This window comes from Muntiacus reevesi, chromosome 14 (genome assembly GCF_963930625.1).
Source record: "Muntiacus reevesi chromosome 14, mMunRee1.1, whole genome shotgun sequence".
Classification (NCBI taxonomy): Eukaryota; Metazoa; Chordata; class Mammalia; order Artiodactyla; family Cervidae; genus Muntiacus; species Muntiacus reevesi.
Genome location: NC_089262.1, coordinates 7804950 through 7824363, shown reverse-complemented (window position 1 = coordinate 7824363; position 19414 = coordinate 7804950). Strand labels below are relative to the sequence as shown.

General features: G+C 41.2%; 1 protein-coding gene across 3 annotated transcripts in view; it reads left to right on the top strand.

Moving 5' to 3' along the window:
• Positions 1 to 19414, top strand: part of SEMA5A (semaphorin 5A) — a 534007-nt gene that overhangs the window by 122113 nt on the left and 392480 nt on the right. Inside the window, exon 2 of one of the 3 annotated variants that reach the window (XM_065905242.1) lies at positions 1290 to 1384. The exons of 1 other annotated variant lie outside the window; for it this stretch is intronic. The gene's annotated coding sequence lies outside the window, so the exon portion shown is untranslated. Of the gene's footprint in view, positions 1 to 1289; positions 1385 to 1420; positions 1439 to 19414 lie in introns of those variants that run through there. One more of the 3 variants, XM_065905243.1, reaches the window with a different exon arrangement.

The window sequence follows — 19414 nt, the reverse complement described above, 5'->3', positions numbered from 1 at the left end:
CAACAGATAGAGAGTTATATAAGTTTCCAGATGCTGTAATCCAGTTATCCTTCTGAAGGCAGATGGCCTTTAGATAATCACTAAGTAGACGGTGTGGACAGCCAGAATGTTTCAGAATGTTCTGGAAGCGTCTTCTCCCCCTTTTCTTGTCATCATTCTCAGCTGCTGCCCGAGTGTTCATGCTGGGATAGGTATGCTCAGTCACTCAGGCATGTCTGACTCCTTGTCACCCCGTGGACTGTAGCTCACCAGCCTCCTCTGTTCATGGGATTTTCCAGGCAAGAATACTGGAATGGGTTATTGCTATTTCCTACTCCGGGGGATCTTCCTGACCCAGGAATCGAACCTGTGTCTCTTGTGTCTCCTGCATTGGCAGATGGATTCTTTACCACTTCACCTCCTGGGAAGCCTTGGGATAGGCAACCTCAGTGTGTTTGAGGTTTATGCAGCCAGAAGCAATGGACTACAGAGAATAGAAAGAAACGACCACAACTAGAACAACAGGACAAGCATGAGCCCCAAAATGTAGTAGTTGAAGTAGCAGACATCCTTAAATAGTGGTGGAGAAATTTCTTTTTTGAATTAGAAATGGAAAGTAACCCATTTCTTTAATTTCTGTCGTACATGGTTCTGGGGAAGCTTGTGCTTTGCAGTCATCTTTTATCACTTTATGTATTAAGCTTTCAGGGTTTTATTTATTTGTTACATTGAATGAGCAGATTGGATAAATTTGTTTTAGTAATGTGAATTGTTTATATAGTTTACAGTTTCCTTTAAAAAAAGCCTCATATTTTGCATCAAACAAATTAATATATAAATAAAAACACAAGTTCTGAGTCTAGTATAGTTTATTGTATACCTTCTGACTTCATCTCCTATTTTTGAAATGCATTACTTAAGGTACTACGTATTTCCAAAAACAGAATGTAAGACCCATCATAAAATGGGTAAATTCACACAATTGGAATTTGATGCTCAAGCTGCTTAAAATAATTTAAATAGGTGTGCAATGATCCTTTTGGTTGTTTTATGAGATTTATTTTCCTGTATTAATGACATTTGAATTTTTGTTTCTCCTTTTCTGAGGAAATGAGTCCATTGGTATGTGATAGGAGGCTAGGGCTGTGAAGTGATTTCCAAGTCGCTCTGTGAAAAGCCTTACATTGTTGATGTAGCTGGTTGTGCAGGGGATTCATGGAACTTTCTAGAGTCGATCAGCAGTGACCATGGCCTCTTTTCAAATGGGTTAGTATAATCTCTGTTTTTTTCCCCTGTTTTCTTTGTTGAAGCACTGGTGTGTGAGAGTTGGGCTGAACCACCCGAGTGGCTGTGGATCCTTCGTGTGATACATGGTCGAGGACACACTCCACCCCTTTCCTCCTTGGTGAGTCAGACACTCAAATGGGAAATGAAGAAGCCAACAATTTCATAGATTGAGGTACCATGATGGTTGTGAGTATCACTTATCTCTGCTGTCCAGAAAGGCAGTGAAAGAATGAGCAAGCTTCCAGAGAGAAACTGAAAGCACGGAGAAGTAAAGTAATGGGCTCAAGATCTCACAAGTGATCGGGGCAGGGCTGGGATGTGAACCCATTTTCTTAAGCCTAATCAGTACTCTTAGCACTAAGTGTGCCTCCTGAGAATAAGGACAGACATGGTTTTATTCTGTTCTCGAAATAGTTAGATCCTCAAAGCTCACGTTAAATAATGAGAAATCAATTTTTTGAACAGCAGTCTATATCAGGAGATAGTAAATTTTTTCTGAAACGGGTGAGATAGGAAACATTTTAGGATTCGTTGGCCATGTCATCTCTCTCATGTCATCATCATCATTATCTTGTACCAGCTCAGCTCTGTGTTGTAGCCTAAAGCTGTCATGGATGATACATATAAATTTACAAATACAGGTGTCAAGCTGAGCTGGTCTTGTCCCACATGACTGTAGTTTATTGAACCTTGATCGACATGCAGTGCTCCAAGATCCCAGTTTTCAGAGTGGAAGTGTTTTAGTGGTCAGTAGGTATGAGTCCCTTAATAGAATTTATCTTGGATGCTCAGAATTTAATCATGAACTGCTTTGAACAAAGTCTACTATAACTGCAAAAACCTACTCCTTGGCGTGACTGCATTTGGTGTTCAGTGCGTGTCACAGAGAGTGTGCCCCGAGTGCGTTAGTCTGAGTCCAAACCTAGACTACAGCTTTGCTCAAAGCAGGGCCTGATCAAGATGATGTTGGTAATCTAGAATGTCTAGCTTATTTACCAATTAAGTTCAGATAGCATTTCCTATTTTGGTCTCCATATAATTTCTAAATGGGACATTTTAATTTGGTAGCCGTATACTTGCTGCTGGGCTTCCCAGGTAGCTCAGTGGTAAGTAATTCTCCTGCCAATGCAGGAGACACAGGAAACTTGGGTTCAGTCCCTGGTCGGGAAGATGCTCTGGAGTAGAATTGGCACCCCACTTTGCCTGGAAAATTCCATGGTCCGAGGAGCCTGGCGGGCCACAGTCCTTGGGGTGGGAAAGAGTCGGATACGACTGAATGACTGTGCATACATGCTGCTCCATACACACCCCAGATGTGTTACCTTATTCTTATTAGGGCGATCATGCAATTAGCTTGGGGGCTGTTTTATAATTACGTTGTACAGAAGCATTCCGGTATCAAATCTTCATCTTTTATTCTGAACAAAAGAGATGTTTGCAAGACAAGTGGGAACAAGATTGGCATACTTAAATCATGGGATAACATGGCAGCCCTCTTTGCTACGTACATCAGATGAGGTGGGGTTTTGAGTTTTTTAAACTTTTTCTTGCAAAAAGATACGTCTGACAACTTCAAGCCCTGCTAGACTCTCTACATTACTGCTTATCATCTAACAAGAAGGATAAAGGAAAACCAGTTAATTTGTATTTCTTGAAGGAGTTTAAGCAGGGACCTGTCCTAGTTGTTCATTCCTTCATTTACAGAAGTAATTGTAGCAAGGGTGTGAGCCTGATGTTGTATAACCTTTGAGGATATACCTTTTTCCAGGGCCACTGGTCTCTGCCCTTCTTCTACAAGTAATGGAAAAGTGTTCTTCACTTTAATAGCTATGATATGAAAAGTAAAGTTTAGATTATAAAAGTATTGGAAAGCTAGGTGTGGTACCTTATTAATCAGAAGAAGCAGATTGTGGAATAATATACTTAATATAATCGCATTCATCTTAAAAACACACTCATACTATCTCTGCATCCAAGTGCCTGTGTGTTACAAAGTCTGTTAGATCACACCTTGGTATATACCAGACTCTAAACAGGTCATCTCTGGGGTTGAGGTGTTGGCCCTTTATGAACCAAATGTGTGTGTGCTTACATGCATACGCTCAGTCCTGTCTGACTCTTGGCAACCCATGGATTCTAGCCCTCCAGGCTCCTCTGTCCGTGGGCAGTCCATGGAGTTACGAAGCATCAGACACGACTGAGCGACTTCACTTCACTTTTCACTTTCACGCATTGGAGAAGGAAATGGCAGCCCACTCCAGTGTTCTTGCCTGGAGAATCCCAGGGGCGGGGAGCCAGGTGGGCAGCCGTCTATGAGGTCGCACAGAGTTGGACACGACTGAAGTGACTTAGCAGCAGCAGCAGCAGTGTATATGTCAGTACCAGGGTCATAATTCATCCCACCCACCTTCCCCCACTGTGTCCACATCTTCATTCTCTAAGTCTGTGTTTCTTTTACTGCCCTCCAAATATGTTCATTGGTACCATTTTTCTAGATTCCACATACTTGCGTTAATATATGATATTTGTTTTTCTCTTTCTGACTTCTTAGCTGAAGATATATATTGCTTTCAGTTAACAAAAATCACGGACAGTGTGAAAGGATCTTGAGAAGGGGAGTGTAGCAGACTCCTGAATTCCACTGCTACTTGCTGTTGTTTGCTTTTACAGCCCACGCTGTCACTACTTTGTGAAGAGTAGAAATTTGGAGCATAAAGTAGACTCTTCATAAACAATAGCAACTGTTATTATGAAGGTTTGTTTTTAATTGAAGATGAACTCATTATGTCAGAATAGCTATAGTTGATTTACTCTTTCAGAGTCAATGCACGTTACTAAGATTGTCAGTCGACTTTGCCGAAGTATTCTAGATATTTTTATTTCACTAAAAATATGTTATAGAATTTGTTTTGCTAAAGCTTTAATATCATCATCATCATCATTAATTTTTTAATCAATTTGATAATTTTGCCTCCTTTTATATACTCTACTGTTTACTCATTATGTTATTTGGTAGGTTTTTAAAATTTTTGTGTGATAATTTTTTTTGAGAAGGGGAGAAGAGCAGGAGAGAGGGAAAGTAGAAGAGAGGAAGGGAACTTACGTGTTAAAGAATTGTTAGTTCTCATTTTATACTCATTTAGCTGTTCAGATGTTCCATGTCTTTTTAACAGATATTTGCAGAATTTATTTTTAGGAACATTACCCCTTTGTTGTAATTCTCCCCAGTATGCTAGCTTGTTAACTTTATCCTTTTAAATTCAAAGTGTATTTTAGTGTCACCAGATAGCTCCTTCGTGATTATTTCAATCTGTGCTTAGAAATTAATAAATTTTTTTCCTTTACTTTCTTCTGATATTATTAAAAACACTCAACTCTTTCATTCAGGGAAGTTTTCACTTATTTAAGAATAACTATCTCTTATTTTACAATTCTTCTCATAATTTTATTCTGCCTCTTTTTTAACTTCCTGACAAAAATTATCCCAGAAATTTAATCTAAGGAGAATGTTCAGACAATGAAAATATTTGTAGGAATGAGAGATTTCAACGAAATATTGCTTCATCCTACAAATAGAGATCAGGTTTATAGCCAGACAACTGGAATTCTTTCACTCTTTAACTTTCGTCTTTTAGCTAGGGGAAGGTTAACTTTGGCATTTTACCTATTTTTTTTAACAGCTGCATTTCATATCTTTTTATTCAGTAGAATTTAACTCATTATGTTGAGCATTATTAAGTCATATGGTAGTGTTTTCCCCTTGTTTCATTTTTGTACGTAACTTTTGATTTTCACCAAAATAGTCTGTGGTGTGTCTGAAATACCAAGGCAGGACTGGTGGAATCTCGTGTATATTGGTTTATGTCTTCACTTGTTGAGTTTAGAGTACTCACCTAAAATATTAATTAATTGTTAATTATCCCGGGCTTATGAGGACGGTTTCATAATTTTGTAAGTCCCCAAAAATAGAGAATTAGCTAGATTTCTGTTTTGAAGATGGAGTTGAACCTGGCTCTGGAAACATTGAACCCCAGTTCAAGTCTCCACGTTTCCTTAGCTTTCTACATTTCTTGGCTGGTAAATTCTTTGTTCTGCTGTCAGGGTTTCTGTTGGTGCTGCTGTACTGATAGGAATTCTATTTTATGATATTTGCAGTGCATCTCTATGTATGTCATTGACACAAGGGACACCCCTTGTTTAAACATGCTGAGTGGTTGCCTTTGGGGATCAAGATTTAGCCTGTCAGTCTCAATAATGTCTGTAATAGTAAAGCTGTGGTCTCCGCCTCTTTTTATTCTTGCCCCATTGTCCAGGCAGCAATCTGGGAAGGCCCCACGCAGTTCTGATCTGTTTTGCCATGTGTATCTCAGTCCGCATGAGCCAGGTTCACAGAGAGCAGAGCTGTGTGCGTCCACTGTTCACAATCCAAGGCAGCAGAATGGGGAAACCTTGCTTTCTCTCCTGCTCTCTCCCCTGTTGGGGTTTTGGCCTTTGAAACTTGTTTGTTTGGGTGAATTTCTGCACATATGTTATTGTCCCGGCTCTTTGACTACTATAAATATTTGTGAGTCACAGATGTGTGATGAAGTTCAGAATCCTTTTCTCCCTGGGAATGGCCCATGTGTGCTGTTTATTCCCAGGTACCCATTAGAGGGACAGATATCTGTGTGTGGGGTCAGTTGCTTGGGTTTGAAGGTTTACATGTGCCTGTGAGTACACTGCCCCTTGATTAAACTGTGTGTGAGATCTTCTCTGGCAGAACTCTCCTAAGGGCATAACAATGGCCCTGTGTTTGGATTTTTGGATTTCACGGACTTGAGGTTTTCCTGCTTGTGGTCTGCAGATCACAGCACTGGAGAGGCTTCCCTAGCTGCAGGGTCGCAAAGCTCGTCAGCTCATGTTTTCTCCGCTGGAGCCTTTCATGTGGCTTGCCTGTGTCTTTCTGCCTCTTTTAGCCTCCCAGGCCACAAAGGGAGCAGAGTCATTTTGTTTCATTTGCTTTTGCCTCAAACTTGGGCAGTAACCACTCTTGGTTAAACCAAAGCCAAGGTTGGAAAGATGGTCAGTAGATTCTGGGAAGTAAATACCATCATGTTTTCATATAATAGTGTCTAAAAATAGTGAACATATCTTCCATTTCCAGTGCAGAGGAATTAGGTGAGTGTGTCCAAGCTGTTTATCCTTGTTCAGAATTTTTTTTTTTCTTTTGGTAGAGGGCGGGATATAGCTGCCTTGCTCGCAGCTCAGTGGTCGTATGTATACCTTTGAGAACGGTTCTTCCTGCTTCTCCAGAAAGTAACCTCCTTGCTACAGTGATGATTTGAAGGTGAGGCACCTCCCCAACTTGGCCAATCACATGTCCCACCCATTGACCACTCTGATCAATTCTTCTTGAGACCAAGACTCCAACTTGGGCATGAATATCCCATTCCTTCTCTCCTACTCTAAGACAGTACTTAAACAGTTTTCCCCTTTCTTTCCTGCATCATCAGTTTTTATTTCCCCCTCTCTGCTAGATCTTTCCAATAGGAAGGCAAACATCTACCATTAAAAAAAAAGTGACCTGTTGATCTGAATTTCCTCTCTAACCATGAGCTCATTCTTTTCTTCTCTTTAAAGAGAAATTGCTTGAAAGCATTTGTTTGTATTTATTATCCTAAATTCCTGTGTTTCCACTTCCTTTTGAACCCACTTGGACCGCTGAGTCCTTTCATCAGTCCTGCCTCTTTAAGATTACCTGTCTTAATGGGAGAAGGCGAGGGTGGGATGATCTGAGAGAACAGCATCGAAACTTTTATATCATCAAGTGTGAAACAGATCACAGTCCAGGTTGGATGCATGAGACAAATGCTCGGGGCTGGTGCACTGGGATGACCTAGAGGGATGGGATGGGGAGGGAGGTGGGAGGGGGGGTTCAGGATGGGGAACACATGTAAATCCATGGCTGATTCTTGTCAATGTATGGCAAAAACCACTACAATATTGTAAAATAATTAGCCTCCAACTATCATGTTGCCGAGTCCAGGGGTTGATGTTGTCAGCATCACCGCTACCAGTCAAGGTCAGCAGCATTCCTACAGTGTAATCCATCCCTCTCAGCTCCTTGAAGCACTTGCTCCATCTGGTTTCAGGACACCGCTGTTCTCTGGAGTGACTCCCATATCTCTGGCCATTTACCTCAACTGCTCGACTCCCTGCCCTACAGCCATTGGAGTCTTGCAGGGTGCAGTGCCTGACCTTCCCATCTCCCCTGACCATCCCAACCATTTGTATCATTTCTGCTCTCCCCAAAATGTAAGCTCCACGAGGTCAGGGATTTTTTGCCTATTTTTGCTTCATCTTCAGGCACAGAGAACGACCTGAGACATAAAAGCTGTCAGTAATTATTTGTTGGATGGATGGATGATTTTGAAAACTAGCTCAGAAAAACCTAATTTTAGTTTGGACACAGAACTGCAAGTATATGAGATTGTCTGCAAGAGGAAGGAATGGGCTTATTCAACCTCTGTACCCAACCAAAGTTTAGTGTATTTGGTGTAATTTTTCCCATATTGTCCAGTAGGTGGGAACATGTTCATCAAGTCTCAGTTCACATGTCACCCTTTTTATGGAGTCTTATTATCCCTATTCATAGCCAGATAAATGGTGCTGCACCTCCACATTCCTAGGCATGTCCCCACAGTGGCAGTTTAAAGTTGGACTCATTAAACTGTTCCCTGAAGACATGTAGTCCTTTCCTTTTCAGACCAGGAAGCCCTTAACTCGATTGTGTTCATTTTCCCAATCCTTAACACACAATGAGCACTGAATATGTGCACGTTATTTAGTGAAGTGATTCTGATTGAAATTTTTTAAAACATGATTTACTTAATAGTCCTTAAGAGTGTGATAATGGAGTGCTCCTCTGGCCTCTGATTTAAGATGTTTATTTCATGATTTTACAGTAATTAAATAGATTTACTATAGCCATATTATAGATTGTCCCCATATTGTCCAGCTGTGGCCATTTACCATTTCCCCAAATAATTTTTGCTGTTTCTATATAAAGGCACCTCATTCACTGTGCCTCTTAGAGAGGAAAGGATGCACGGTCCTCCCTAAGTGCGTTTCTCCCTCATGGTGGTCTATGAGCTGTGAGCTTACCCGAAAGGGGAGTTGACAGTAGTCCGTTAGCACATGGTCTGTGACCACACTGTAAGATCAGAAGACAGTTCCTTCCTGCCTTTAACATTTCTAACACAGAGTATTTGGACCCACTGTCAAGGTCACATTGGAATCTCATCAGTTTCATTTTCAAGGAGTACATGTCATTAAATGTAAAAATGGCACTGTGCCGCGTGACTGAGCCAAGCTCAGAACCCTGAGGTTGTGTTTCCTGTGAAGTAGTTACCAGGGGTGCACGTGCTCCAAAAACAGCCCCGGTGTCCCTCACGGAGTCCCTCATGGAGGGGCTGGGAGCCTCACAGCGTCCCTGCCATGCTGGGAGCATAAACCTCTGAGTCAGTTCAGTAGTCTGTCTATAGATAGATGGATAGAGAGATAGATATATTCATAGATATATGGGGGCTTCCCTGGTGGCTCAGTGGTAAAGAATCTGCCTGCCCATGAAGTAGGTGTGGGTTCAATTCCTGGGTTGGGAAATCCCCCAGAGGAGGAAATGGCCACCATCCAGTATTCTTGCCTGAAAAATCCCATGAAAAGAGGAGCCTGGCAGGCTGCAGTCCATGGGATCACAAAGAGTTGGACACAACTTATCGGCTAAACATCACCACCACCACCACCATTCATAGATATATAGGCTTGTAGATACAGATGAAATAAACATAAATATACATATAGACAGAGATAGCACTACCACTGAGCTCATGAAGGTCACTAAAGCAGGAGTAGTCAATGAAATAAGTGTCACCAAAACAGAGTACTACATGGACTTCCCTGGTGGTCCATGGCCTTAAGGCTCCATGTTCCCAATGTAGGGGGCCTGGGTTCTATCCCTGATCAGGGAACATAAACCGTATGCCTCAGCTAAGACCTGGTGCAGCCAAATAAGTAAATAAAAATAAATATTAAAAAAGAAAACCGTGTACTAAAGCCCGGCTTTGTGGCTTTATTATGAGTTTCTGGTAAATTGATTGATAGCTACTGAATGATCCACAATTATGAAACGCCTTTTAGATAAATACTCTTTCATTGACTTGGGGCTACAAATATGTACATATACATTGTTGTTGCTATTGTTTAGTCACTAAGTCGTGTCTGACTCTTTGCCACCCCATGGACTGTAGCCCACCAGGCTCCTCTGTCCATGGGAGTGCCCAGGCAATAATACTGGAGTGGGTTGCCATTTCCTTCTCCAGAGGATCTTCCTGACCCAGGAATCAAACCTGCGTCTCCTGAATTGCAGGTGGATTTCCCACTGAGGCACCAGGGAAGCCCTACACACACATATACACAAAAATGCTTTTCACTGGAAGGTGCAGACAGCTGGCCACCATTTTTATCACTCATCCCTGAACACAGATGCAAGTTAGCTATGAGCAGCAGTAGGATGCATCCCCAGGCCAGGCACACAGTAGGACCCAAAGATGAAGGAACATCAGTGAAGTAATGAGTGACCACATGTTACCCATATAAATGCTTATTCTGAAATATCTTCAGTGGAGCAAAGATATTTTTAGTAGGCAAATCTAAATCCCAACTAACTATGCCTTTTTTCTTTTGTTTTTATTTCCCCTGCTAAATTGGATAAGCTGTGGTATGCTAGCTTGATCATTCCACTGCCATAGTTCTAGGAGCTGATCACATTTCTTGCGACTTTCTATTTTTTGTGCTACCGTGTCACCAACTTGGACATGAGTTTGAGCAAACTCCAAGAGTTGGTGATGGACTGGCATGGTGCAGTCCATGGGGTTGCAAAGAGTCAGACACAACTGGGCAACTGAACTGACTGATGCTCTTCTCAGATTAGTCCATAATCCAGATGTAATAAGGGTTTTGTCAAGTTCTTAGAAATTTTTTTTCTGGGATGTCATAATAATAGCAATAATAAGAAAAATGAATTGTGGTGGTCTGACTTTTGTTCTGTGGTTATAATGTTAGGTGTTATGTATATTCTAACCTTGAGTTATTTTTTGGTTCAAGTTATGTCTTTATTGAAGAGGATTTACAGAGTCACTGCAAAGAGTCAGACATGACTGAGTGACTCACACTTGACTTTTTCGTTTTCTTAAGCAAATTCTGGCTGGTCAGGTATACCTACAACTAATATTTCTAAGCACTGGTATGTGGTTTGTGAATATATTCTTGATTTAGAATAGGTTCTTCTTTTTATCTGAGTGCAGGTCAGATCTCTGCATGTTGAAAGTGAAGAATGTAAATATTCTGGGTCACCTCTACCTTCTTGTATGTTTGGGCCTGAAGGAATTGGGTCTGTTCATCAGTGGAAGTCATTAAACAGCCCCTTGTAATATGGCAATGATAATAGACTTTTGATAGAGGTTGTTCAACATTTCTTCTTTTGGAACATTTTATAAACCACTGATAATAACAGGTTAGTAATAATTCATATCAGTGGCTCAAGTTACTTGAGCACACCCTACATCCCAGGCGCTGGTATAACTGCTTTATTTATATCATTTCATCTTCTTAGCAACCATATAAAGCAGGTTCTAGCATTATCCCCAGTTTTGTGATGAGTAAACCAAAGCATGGATAGTTAAGAAATTTGCCAGCATAATTCAGAGGTTACCTGCATGCCAACTTCAGCGGATGATATATCACTTCTGAATTCAGATTCAGGATGTGTGTCACCCCCTTTATCTTCTAAAGATCACCAAGGGGACTTCAGCGCAGAACATTCCCTATCCTAAATGTTATTGCAAAATAAAGCAGCTATAGGTTTCTGCAAACAGTGTCTTGGTTTTATTTCCCTGAGTCAGCAAGTATGTTGAGGGTTGGAACCCGCTCTGTGTGTAATTTCCTTGCAGAAAACACATGATTGGTGGTTAATCTCAAACAAAAGTCCCTCATGGACGAACATCTGTATAAACACATGGTGCCTCTGAAGCATCTCTTCCTCTACACGCGGGTCATCAAGGACTAGCGGGCATCCCGATTAATGTCAGATTAGAAATTGTGTTTCTGTTATCGTTGTAACAGGCTAACCACTTTTCTTGGAAATTGTGAGGAAAGTGACAGGGAAGAGATAACCTGTGTCCGGCTGTGTCCCCTCTCTAAACAGATATTTACTGGGTACGTACAGAGTAGGAGTCTCTTATGTATTAGAAATATACTGACAAACAGGAAGGCTCTCCGTTCTCATCTCATGTTTTAGGAGAGAGTTAGATTATGAACAATTATTGCATCACACCTGATGCGAAGAGCCCAACTCATTGGAAGAGATCCTGATGCTGAGAAAGAATGAAGGCAATTGGAGAAGTGGCTGGCAGAGGATGAGATGGTTGGATAGCATCACTGACTCAAGGGACTTGGACTTGAGCATACTCCAGGAGATAGTGAAGGACAGGGAAGCCTGGCGTGCTTCTGTTCACGGGGTTTCAATGAGTCGGACACGACTTAGTGACTGAACAACAACAAATAACAGACAGAGGTAACAGACAATAGTACATATATGTTACATATACGTAAACATATATGTAACATATATGTAACAGACAAAAGTAACGTATAGTGGTAAGTACTATGCAGAGCATCCAGAGAGGGTCATGTGGTAGGCAGTAAAGACGGGGCACCTTTGGGCACTCGTGTGTGTATAGTGTGGAAGGGGAGAGTGGTGTGAATTCAGATCAAGAGGCGGGCGAGAGTTAGAGTGTGTAGGTCTCTGTAAGACAGGTCAGGAAACCTGGTTATTTATAATGGGCATTGGAAAGCCTTTGCTGAAACGGTGCTTTGACTGTTTCAACAGTGAAACAATGCTGAAACAGGATTTCTTTGTATTTTTAAAATGTCATTTAAATTTTCATGGTTGCCATTGGGGAAATGGATCATAAAATAGCAAGAGGGGAAGGAGGAAGACCAGCTAGAAGGTCATCACAGGTGACCAGACAAGGCATGATGGTGGTACTGACTAGGGTGTTGGTGGAGGTGGAGGAAACTGGATGGATTTGGCATATTTTTAGAAGCAAGGTGAGTGATAGTCTCTGATGTCTTGGGCACTAGGGGAGAGGGGGAGAAAAAAAAATAAGAGTCCTATTTAGCTTTGGGCTTGAATGACTTGGTGGATAGACTGCTTAGTGAGACAGAAATTCTGCAGAAGTGCAGGTTTTAGAAGAAAAAGCAAGAAGTCTCCTAGGACCATGTACATTTTGAGCTGAAGCCTTTGATTTCTCACTCAGTTGGAGAGAATAGGCACACATGTATGTGAGTCTGGATGTTTGGGAATGACTGGGACTAAAGATCAGTGTTTCAGAGTCACCTCTGTATTTGATATTAAAGTCCAAGGACTCTCCCCTAGGAGAGACCAGAGAGAGGAGAAGAGCCCCTTGGGTATGACTGTGGGTGCTGGCATGTTTGCGGAGGGTGTGAGCATCTGTTGGAGAGTGCTTCATAACATTCTGCTTGATATGGTAGTGCTTTGATATTTCAAAAGTGATGGGAAAAGTGATAAGAAGTCCCAAAGGTGATTCTTGCCTTGAGGGATTTCATTCAACATATGGTTTGTGTATGCATGCATGCTCAGCCACATCCCTCTCTTTGCGACCTCATGGACTTTCGCCTGCCAGGCTCCTCTGTCTGTGAAATTTTCCAGGCAAGAATCCTGGAGTGGGTTTCTATTTCCTTCCCCAAGGGATCTTCTCCACCCAGGAATCAAACCTGCATCTCCTGTGTCTTCTACATTGGCAAACAGATTCTTTACCACTGAGCCACCTGGGAATCCCTCATTCAACATCTTAGCAGAAAAATTTCCACTGTTGTGATAGAAGATGCCATTCTGGTTATGGGAAATGGGGTCATATTCTTACGAGGAAGTACAGTGTTCCTGTACTTCCCTCCGTGTCTGCAAGGGGTTGGTTCTGGGACCTCCTGGAGACCAAAATCCAAGGATGCTCAGGTTCTTTTCAGTAAGTCCCCGACATGCAAACCATTAAGTTGTGAACTTTCAAATACATTGCTTGGCCAATCATGTAAGTTATTTCATATGTCTAGCGTAATTTTCGAGGCACTGTACTGTATGATTAAAAATGTTTTCTTTATTTTTTTGTGTTTGTTTTTTAATGCGTTATTCATGTGAAAAGCATTATAAGCCTATTGCAGTACAGAACTGTATAGCCAGTTATGTTAGTTGGGTACCTAGGCTAACTTTGCTGGACTTATGGAAACATTGGACTTATGAACTCGCTCTTGGAATGGAATTTGTTCATATGTAGGGGACTTACTGTATATTAAGTGGTGGAGTACAGTAGTCAGTCCTTGGTTTCTCCAGGTTGATCTGTGGTTGACTGAGTTGCAGATGCAGAAACTGGGGGCGTGAGGGATGACTGTATGTGAAGCAATATGATTTATTTTCAGCATTCATTTTGCTCTTTTCTTTCAATCAGCAGTTCTACTGTTTCAGTTAACCCACAGTTTCTCAAAAGCAGCCTCTTCCCAGTTGCGTCTTAAAGGCACTGGGCAAGGTATGAAGTGCATTTTTAACAATCCACCCAGTTTTCTTTGGGCTTCCCTTGTGGCTCAGCTGGTAAAGAATCCGCTTGCAATGCAGGAGACCTAGGTTCAATCCTTGGGTTGGAAAGATCCTCTGGAGAAGGGAATGGCTACCCACTCCAGGATTCTGGTCTGGAGAATTCCATGGACAATATGGGATTCCCCCCTAGCTCAGTTGGCAAAGAATCTGCCTGCAATGCAGGAGACCTGGATTCCATTCCTGGGTTGGGAAGATGCCCTGAAGAAGGAAATGGCAACCCACTCCAGTATGCTTGCCTGGAGAATCCTATGGACAGAGGAACCTGGCAGGCTACTGTCCATGGGGTCACAAGAGTCAGTCAGTCTTCTTTGTTACCGACATGCTACTTTCTGGCATTAAAATTTTGCACTGCTGTTTCCTCTTCCCTCACTGGGTTCCTTTAATTACTATAATTACATATTTTTTCCAGGAACCTTGAGCTAGTGAAAGTTCAGTATTTAAGAGGCCTGGGGAATGTTTCTGCCAATACATTTCACGTTCTCAATGTCAGTGCTGCATACTTGTTGATTGAATGAATCTCTGTGAATGTTTGCAATGTGCTGGGTAAGAAACTCTGTGACACGCTATTAATAATAATGTATCAGACTATGATGCAGGCCAGAGAGCCATTCAGTGTTTGAGTCCCTGCAAGGATTCTAGTTAACCCCACTTGCATTGTTAACAGCTTTTGTAAAAGGATCAGAGATATAAAGCTCAGGATGTCACCAGAATTTTATCAGTGGTCGAGAACTTGATTTCTATCAAGCAGAAGTGCATTTGGCCAATTAATGTATAGTTGAGGGCTCTCATTTCTCCTAGTAACTGAAAATAAGATTCAGCACCAGCCATTAAGATTCCCTGAGACAGTTGCATTCTGCTTTAAGCCAGGATACAGGGCTGTATGTTGGAAAGTAATGAGTTTGAGCATCTAGAATCCGTAGAGAGACTTGTGAAAAGGACACACATAATTTGTAAGGCACTTGTTAAAAGCACTTGTTAAAACTGATGAGCTGAACTAAAGAATGTCACTTTTTTCCCTAGCGAGTCATTTCATTGGTAAAATGCCAACATAGAAAGTGGTTTATAAATCATCCAGAAGATCTTATTTTTTTTAAGGAAAAACTTTTTGAGGTAAGATTTATTGAGGTATGTAAGAAGCTATACATACTTAGTGCACAGATCTCAATGAATTTGGGGATAAGAATACACCTGTGAAACCATCATTGCCATCAAGACTGTCAGCGCTTGAAGTTTCCTCTTATCTACTTTTTTCTTCTTATTTTTTTAAAATTATTTTTTATTGGAGTATAGTTGAGTTACAATGTTGTGTTAGTTTCAGGTATGCAGCAAAGTGAATCAGTTATACATATATTATCTACTCGTTTTTAGATTCCTTTCCCTTATAGGTCATCGCAGAGTCTTGAGTAGAATTTCTTTCCATACAGTGGGTCTTTATCAGTTGTCTGTTTTATCTGTAGTAGTGGGTATATGTCCTTCCCAATTATTTTGGTAAAACACTTAACCTAAGATCAACCCTCTTAGCAAGTTTAAACTTACAATATGGTCTTGTTATTATCAATAGACTCCATGGTGTAAATATATATCTCATTTTAAAAATTCACCTTTACTTCTAGAGATTGAGGCTCATCTCTAAAGAATGCCGTTTGAACAAATCAGTCTGGGAGTTATTAGTCAACCTTGAGCACCCTTAGGTTTTCAACTAGTCTGAATTTTAAAGTTATGTGACTTCCCTTTCTACAATTTATTTTTATTTTAAAAAGCTCTACAGTGCTTCACAGTTTTCAAAAGCTTTGCACACATCATAGCATATGATCCCATAATAACCCGTGTTTAAATCCCCTACTCCCGTATTGCCCCGTCCCCCACCACTCCCCACCAGTAACCACCAGTTTATTCTCCATGTCTGTGAGTCTGCTGCTTTTTGCGTTATTCACTAGTTGGTTGTGATTTTTAGGTTCCACATGTGAGTGATATTAGACAGTATTTGTCTTGATCTGACTTACAAGTGTCTCTTCTTAAATGAATGATGTGGATGAAGCTCGCTGAGGATAGTATAATATGAAATTGGGATTTGCCTGGACTGATCAGGGCTTTGAATGATCACTGGAAGACTGAGACTCAGAGATCACATCACTTGGAATTATATTATCACTTTGCAGTGGATCTTGGCTGTCACATTAGGTTACTGAGGTGAAAGGCGATCCCATTATCCTTTTCAAGACTCGTTTTATTGCACCATTTTGGGGGGATGAGAAAAACTCCATAGCATCTTTAATGTTGATACCAGTGTCGGTCTGATAAAAATTGGACAAGATTCCAAACCCCAACAACACTGAAAGATGCTCACGAGAATCAGGTAAAATGATAAATGTATTTTTCTCACTCTTTGCCACCTAACAATTTTGAGCTTCCTGATTCTAGAGACAGTCTCTCAGCTAAGTATATCATGTATATATTCTGGTTAAAAAAAAAAATCCACTTTGCACAGTACAGAGAGTATTTGTAGCTGAAAAGTCCCAAACAATCCGCCCAGATTCAAGAGTTACAGAGAGCTGTGTTTAGTAACATCTACCCCAGGGGTCAGGAAGGACCAGCCACGCTGTCAACTGTGTGGGTACTCACGTTCTCCTCAGCCAGGGAAGGGGAAAATGACGTTTGTGCTGAGGGTGAAGAATACATTTTTGGGCATGTAGTTTTATTTATACTGGATCCTTTCCAAGTTTATGTTTCAGTGGGTTTTTGAATCTTAATTTTAGCAGTGGCAGGCTGGGAATCTTCTGCTGATTTCCTTCTCGTTTTTTGGCGGCGGAAGGACTAGCATGTAATTCGGTTGCCATTTAAAAAATAACCTGTGCCACAGACAATGTAGATAATCTAACAAGTTGTGTATCAGATACAGACAATATTTGTAATGCATATGATGGACCTATGTTCAGTATCTCTATATACAAGTAGCTGTATATTGATAAGAAAAATTCAAGCCGCCCACAAGGAAATGGGCAAAGATATGAGTAGACAGTTCACATATGAGTAACTTCTCCTGTCCAGTAAGTAGATGACATCATGTTCCAACCACTTCCAACTCTCAAAGGAAAACAAGACTCGGCTGATGGTAAGGACACTAATGAAAGAGGACTCTCACCCCTTCCTGGTGGAAAAAAATGTGAATTGCTTGTCTTTGGGGGAAAGCAGTCTGACTTCCTATTAAAAATATATGCACTCTTTGACCCAGCATTACCACTTCTGGGAATATAGAGTATAAAAATAAAAACACAGTATTTCTCTTTGTCTGATTTCAGCCTGGATGTGAGGGGAGTTTGGGGGAGAATGGATGCATGTATGTGTATGGCTGAGTTACTCTGCTGTGCGCCTGGAACTCTGCTGTGCATCTAAACCTTTATCACAGTATTGTTAATTGGCTATTTGGTTGTTCAGTCACTCAGTCACGTCCGACTCTTTGCGACCCCATGAATCACAGCACGCCAGGCCTCCCTGTCTGTCACCAACTCCCAGAGCTTACTCAAACTCATGTCCATCAAGTCAGTGATGCCATCCAACCATCTCATCCTCTGCTGTCCCCTTCACCTCCTGCCTTCAATCTTTCCCAGCATCAGGATCTTTTCAAATGAGTCAGTTCTTCGCATCAGGTGGCCAAAGTATTGGAGCCTCAGCATTAGTCCTTCTAATGAATATTCAGGACTGATCTCCTTTAGGATGGACTGGCTGGATCTCCTTGCAGTCCAAGGAACTCTCAAGAGTCTCCTCCAGCACCACAGTTCAAAAGCATCAACTGTTCGGCGTTCAGCCTTCTGTTTGGTCCAACTCTCACATCCATACCTGACCACTGGAAAAACCATTGCTTTGATGAAACGGAACTTTGCTGGCTAAGTACTGTCTCTAGTTTTTAATACACTGTCTAGGTTTGTCATAGCTTTTCTTCCAAGGAGCAGGTGTCTTTTAATTTTGTGGCTGTAGCCACCATCTGTAGTGATTTTGGAGCCCAAGAAAATAAAGTCTGTCACTGTTTCCATTGTTTCTCCATTTGCCAGAACGTGATGAGATCAGATGCCATGATCTTCATTTTTTGAATGCTGAGTTTTAAGCCAACTTTTTCACTCTCCTCTTTCACCTTCATTAAGAGGCTCTTTAGTTCCTCTTCTCTTTCTGCTATAAGAGTGGTGTTATCTGCATATCTGACATTATTGATATTTCTCCTGGCAATCTTGATTCCAGCTTGTGCTTCATCCAGACCAGCATTTCACATGAAGTACTCTGCACAGAAGTTAAATAAGCAGGGTGATAATATACAGCCTTGACGTATTCCTTGAAGGTACTTAAAACTACTCCTTTCCTAATTTAGAACCAGTCCACTGTTCCATGTCTAGTTCTAACTGTTGCTTTTTGAGTTGCATGCAAGATTCACAGGAGGCAGGTAAGGTGGTCTGTTTTTCTGATCTCTTAAGAATTTTCCAGTTTGTTGTGATCTACACAGTCAAAGGCTTTATCGTAGTCAATGAAGCCAAAGTAAATTTTTTTTCTGGAATTCTCTTGCTTTTTCTATGATCCAACAGATGTTGGAAACATCAATTGGCTATACTCCAATATAAAATAGAATGTTTGAAAGAGTAAAAGCAAAAGCATACATATATAAGGGTATGTGTATTAGGCGTTTATAGTAGCATTGTTTTCAGTGCTCTCCTCCCCTTGACAAACTATAAATACTACCCCAAATGTTGAATATATATGGGTAGATTTTAGATTATGTATCAGATTATAAGAATGCCTCAGGTATGATGCAGCCATTTATAAAGACTAATTTAAATCACTCCTGGTTAACTCAGAGAGGTTTACATAATCAGTGAGAAAGGTAGATGTCATTTCATAAAGCAGAAAGACCCTCATCCCCCAAGTCTGTGTACTTGTGTTTGTGAGTGATACGTGAACATGGAGACAGATCCTGAGTCCGTCATCACCTGGTCCCTGATGGTCCTCAGCTCAGAGGTGCAGGTTTATCTTGTGATCATGATTTGACACCACCTTCCTCTGGTTCCTCAATGAGGCACATAATCTGGCCAAGACATGTTCTATTTTTCCATTTGTTGTTGTTTAGTTGCTATGTTGTCTCCAACTTTTTGCAACTGCATGAATGTAGCCTGCCAGGCTCCTCTATCCTTGGGATTCTCCAGGCAAGAATACTGGAGTGAGCTGCCATTTCCTTCTCCAGAGAATCTGCTCAACCCAGGGATCAAATCTGTGTCTCCCCATTGCAGGGGGATTCTTTACCACTGAGCCTCTAGGGAACCCATTTTTCCTTTCTTTTGTCGTAAATGGTTGAGATGCTCCTTGACCACCTGAACTCCTCTCTGCAACAGGAAGGGTCAAGTAGAATAAACCCCATCACTCATCCTTTTCAACATCAGGAGCATAGTTAGGACAAGTTTATTG